The following is a 5,286-nucleotide window of genomic DNA, read 5'->3' as shown; positions in this document are numbered from 1 at the left end:
TAATAGAAATTCAAGTAAAAGATAAAAACAAAACAAAATTTCCCAACATTTAGGAAGATTGTGTAAATACTTGTAAAAGATGAAAGAGTTTATCATCTCTTCATTTTTAGGTTATACTAGAAGTATAATTATCAAGCTTACTTTAAAATCTTGATACAATTCAATGTCAACAACTAATGTTGGATAAAAGAAGCCAGACCACATGACCCATTTATATTTTCAAGACAATGTTTCAAGGATGTTAGAACAACCCAACTAATCCTTTTTCTTACTAATGGATCTCAAAAATAATGACAGGTCATGCTGGTGGTATAGCATCCTGGGATGGATAGCTGTTCATAACAGCCAGATGTAGGGCAAATTGTACATGGATAGAAGAGGTAGCTTTGATCCACCTGGGTAGCTTCCCTGACTCTTAGGAATCAGCTAACAAATTCATAGTTTCTGTTGTCCCTTCCTGCCTCTCTGTAAACAGAAAGCTTATTTCATATAATTTGTCGTGTGAGGAGGCTTGAATCTCTTCCACAGTCAAACAAATTTTAACTATGATAGTTAATCTTGTCAATTTGATGAGATTTAAAATCACTATGAAAACAAACCTCCCTGCATCTCTGAAATGAATTGAAAAAACAAAGTGAGGTGAGCACCAGCACTCATGTCTCTCTGCTTCCTGACTGTGGATGCCATGTGATGCCATCAAGCTTTCTCCATGATGGAAGATTGCGCCTTTGACTATGAAATGAAACAGAACTAACTCTCCTTTCTTAAGTTGCTTTTGCCGGGTATTATGTGAAAGTGACGAGGAAAGGCACTGATCCAGGCACAGCACACTGATTTACAATATGAACTTTACAACTAAGCTGATTAGTCGGGCAAAATTCCAGTTGGCAGATTTTATTGGTTCTGAGAGGGTTAAAGGAACTAGGAAGGGATACAGGAGGCTTCTGGGAGTCTGGTGACAGTTTGTCCATGTCGGTGATATTTTTTCTAGCACACATTTTGTAAGAGCTCAAGGTTTGCACACTTCTGCTGGGTTTGCTTTCTATGTACAAGCTGTGATTTAATGTCACAGTAGTTACAACTTCAGTATACTCTTTATGCATTCTGGATATCTATGCTTATTTATCTTTCAGATGTTCTTTGCTTTCTATCATTTATACTGTAACTACTTTAGAAAACTGGGCAAAATTTACAACCAAACAATCCACAGAGCACATCAAATGAATAGTTATCAAACCCGAAACGTTGCTTTTTCAGTGCTAACCAAGGAAATGCATATAAACACAACATGTAAATCTTTTGCCTATCAAACAGGAAATGTTTGTGAAGGTTGACAACAGTGGGAAAGAGGTCCTTCTGTACATCAGGAGGTGCTGGGGTGCCAAACAATTGATAAGCAGCTTGGTGCAATCTTACCAAGGACTACATCTGAGAAAACAGTGATCATCTTTCATGGCAGTCATCAGTGGCTAAATTGATGTATCCAGCCTTGCACTTCCCAATTTCTTGTGAAGAAAACAAACCTTTCTTATTATTTTTTTTTACTGCATTATAGATAACCTCTTCTCAGACTCATGATATTTGAACTCAGAAACACAAGAATTTCTTCTAAGGAAACTCTCTACTAGCACCTAAAACTACAAAGTAATGTATATTATATTTACTGTTTGAATTAGTTACTTTATTTGCTGCTATAACCAAGTACATGACAAGAAGAACTTAAGGAAGGATAGGTATATTTAGGCTCACACTGTGAGGGAGCTATCCATTATGTCAGGGAAGGTTCAGCAGCAAGAATCTGAGACAGCAAGTCACATTGAACCTGCAATCAAGAAGCACAAAAAGGTGAATGTTTGTGTTTAGCTTACTCTCTCCAGTTTATTCAGCCCAGGACTTCAGCAATAGGCTGCTAGCACTCACAATCAGGGTAGACCCTCCCTCCTCAGCTCCTCAGCTAAATCTTTCTGGAAACATACTCACAGATGCTAAGTCCTGCATGTCTGGGTATGACATGGTTTCTGCCCCTGGAGCAGGTCCAACAGGGCACAGCCTCCACAAGTATTGACAGTTGCTGTAGGCATAAGGCTTGTTTGAATAATAATGTATATATTTTATTTTATATTCCTCTTTCAGGGAAATGTCTTTTCTGTCAAGTTTAATGATTCCATAATAATCAAAAGCAAAACAAAACAAAACAAATAAATAAACCAGCACATTTCTGGGAAGCAAGAATGTGTCTCTCTGAGCTGAGACCTTCAGGACAGCTCTTAAGGCTGTGAACTCTGAAGACATGAGTTTTAGATTATATAAATCAGTGTAAGAGCTGTCCTTTATGGGAATTCTCAACTGTGCAAAATATAAGGATGCAATATAAATTGTATAAGGGGCTTCACAGGCCTAAAAGAACAGAGGCAGCTGCAGTAATTAGCCAGTTTAATCAGAAAGATATCAGTGAAGAAGATAAGGAGATTTGGGGAATGGTGATCTCAGAGCAAGATCCCGCCCAAGTAAGTTTATTGTTTATGCTTACAAAGATAGGTAGATTTCTGAATTCAAGGTTAGCCTGAGACAGAGAGAGTTTAGGTCCAGATATGGTGGGAGTGGTGATCAGAGTAGGATCCCACCCAACCAGCTTATTGTTTATGCTTACAAATGCAGGAGGATCTCTGAATTCATTTGCTTTCTTTTTTAAAAAAAATGCACTTGTATTTTTTTTCTAAGCCAAGGGGCTATGGTCATAAAATGCTGATTTGTGGGGTAATCAAAAGTGAAACTAGGTATAGGACTGAATTAATATGTAAGTAAAAGACTGAATTTGGTCTGCAAGAGAGAGCTACCTAGAGAGAATTTCTTGGAGAGCAAACAGCTCTTTTAGAATTTTTCTCCCAGGGTTTTCTGATTTTGGTCAGAAAGCCCAAGAGCTATCTAGAGATCTGCCTTGTGCAGACAGCTTTCTCAACAGACTACAGAGCTGTCAGCTTGCATTCTATTGTTGACTTTGAGTTGTTTCTTCTGTCACTCCCCTACACCCCTTCCTCAGGACTTTATCCCAAGCTGAGGTTGGTCCTTGGCACACAGACACATCCAGAATTGTGTTTCCACATAGTTCAATCTTATTGACATTGATGATTAACCATCACACTATTAGTCACAAATTTTATATTTCAGAATTACTTTAAAACTTGAAATGATTATTTTTAAAAACTTATTTATTGTTATATCTATGAGTACTCTATTTACATGTACTCCTGCATGCCAGAAGAGGGCATCAGATCACATTATAGATGGTTGTGAGCCACCATGTAGTTGATGAGAATTGAACTCAGGACCTCTGGAAGAACAGCAAGTACCCTTAACCACTGAGCCATCTCTTCAGTCCCCAAAATGATTATGTTTAAATACCAGCTTTTAAAATGTTCAGTAGTATGAGGGATAAGTTTGTAAAAAGAAAAAAAGAGCCATTTAAGAGCAAAATTTAAAAATACCAGTTTTAATACAAATCTTTTGAAATATAGTCTTTAATCAGTCCAAAAATAAAGAGGCCAGGAAGAATTCATAGTGTTTTCCCAGTAGTGAACTCTGAACTACAATAATAAGCAGCCTTATTATCAAGATATGCTCATTGGTACAACATGATTGTGATAGGAGTAACCAACTGCTTTTTGATTAAATTTAAGGCATACTCTACAGGAGGTAACTCATGTCTAGTACTATAAAATTGGCCAAGAACCTGTGGGTAAGGAGGTGATAAGCCCTAGGAGAGAAACTGCTAGCATTATTTTAGACAAAACATCAGCATGCCTCCTAAATACTTATCTTTATACTCATAAAGTAGTGCAGCCTCAGACTTCATCAGAGATTTTTTTTTCTGCAGCACCCAGTGGTTCCTATTGTGACTCATATGTGGTTAAAGAGCAGATGATAAGTGGCTGTTGGTGCTCAGCCTTAAAGCTGAAAATACTACACCTTCAAGACTCAGGGCACATATGGAAGAACAGGTAAAAAGATTATAGGAGCTCAGAATGAGGAGGGCTCTGTTAAACACTCTCCTTGGACATAATATGGCCAGTGTACTCACAAACTCACAGAGGCTATGGCTGCCTGCACAAGTCCTGCTATAGATCAAGGCAATCCACATTCCAGTATGCACGGCGGGAGTGCTCATGAGGCTCCTCTAGCTAAGGAGCTATTGGTAGCTAATGACTGCTAGGAAGCGAGAATATTCACTCTGAAGGAGTGTGCCCATGCTTTTCTGGATGTCCTTATACCCATGCACATAAACTCAGTGGATTATTTTTAAAAAGAGAGGGTTGAAAATTGGAAGGATATGTGGAAGCCAGAGGTCAATGTCAGGTGTCTTCCTCAATTGCTTATCCAATGTAGTATCTAAGACAGTCTCTCACTCAAGCTCAGCAAGCTCCAGGGATTCTCCAATCTTAACTTCCTAGTGCTGGAATTAAGGTACATGGAACAGTGTTCATCTTCTTACCTGGATGCTATGCATACAAACTCAGGTCTCTATTTTTGTGAAGCAAGCATTTTATCAACTGTGCCATCTCCCCAGTCCCAAAGTTATACACTTCTACACTAGACTAAGCCATGAAATTATCCTCTCACTTGGATTCTTGAGAAGCCAGAAGTTCAAGGCATCTTCCCACCTGGGCATTCAACTGAAAAACTAGCTTCTGCCAGCTCCATCTCCAGGGTCTTGCTACAGGCTGAAGTTGGACAGCAATCACGCAATCTTCTAAGGACTAACAAGCTACACCCAAAGTCCCAGCAAGGTAGACTGGCCTCTACCCATCTCACCCTCAGGATCTAGCATCAAGAATTATGAAAACCATTCCTCTGCCTTCTCTGTCCCCTAGGTGTAGCCACCAAAGACTATACTAAAGCTGGTGGTAAAATAGCAGGAGTAATGAGTGTGGGTCCTTCACCTGTTAAAGCTATAAACCATGACCAGTTCATCTTTGTTGCTGCTGACCCAATAAGAATCAAGTCACATTTTGCAACTTGTATATATTGGTAGTATGTTCTCCCCAATCTCACCTATTCTGAAATATTTCTGCCTGAGAAGAAATATGTTCTAGCTCTCTTTCCTTTAAAGCCAGAAACATAAACAGCAACAAGAATTTATATAATAAACATTTAATATTTCCCAGCCTCCTCATCATTTCAACTCCTACTCCATGTATTTCCCAAGGGGAGTCTAACTTCTTACCCGATTTACACACATAAAATCCTGACACAAAGAACAGCTACAAAATCTATAACAGGAAAACAAGA

The 5,286-nt window shown here is 38.7% G+C and overlaps 1 non-coding gene across 1 annotated transcript; it reads left to right on the top strand.

Annotated features, from left to right (window-relative positions):
• The first annotated feature begins 2,854 nt into the window (after positions 1–2,854).
• On the top strand, positions 2,855–2,918 carry LOC116085475. The gene has a single exon (XR_004116580.1). It is a non-coding gene; the product is annotated as a U7 small nuclear RNA (small nuclear RNA).
• Positions 2,919–5,286: the final 2,368 nt, after the last annotated feature.

Source organism: Mastomys coucha, unplaced genomic scaffold (assembly GCF_008632895.1).
Source record: "Mastomys coucha isolate ucsf_1 unplaced genomic scaffold, UCSF_Mcou_1 pScaffold9, whole genome shotgun sequence".
Classification (NCBI taxonomy): Eukaryota; Metazoa; Chordata; class Mammalia; order Rodentia; family Muridae; genus Mastomys; species Mastomys coucha.
This window is presented reverse-complemented; position numbering and strand designations above follow the sequence as displayed.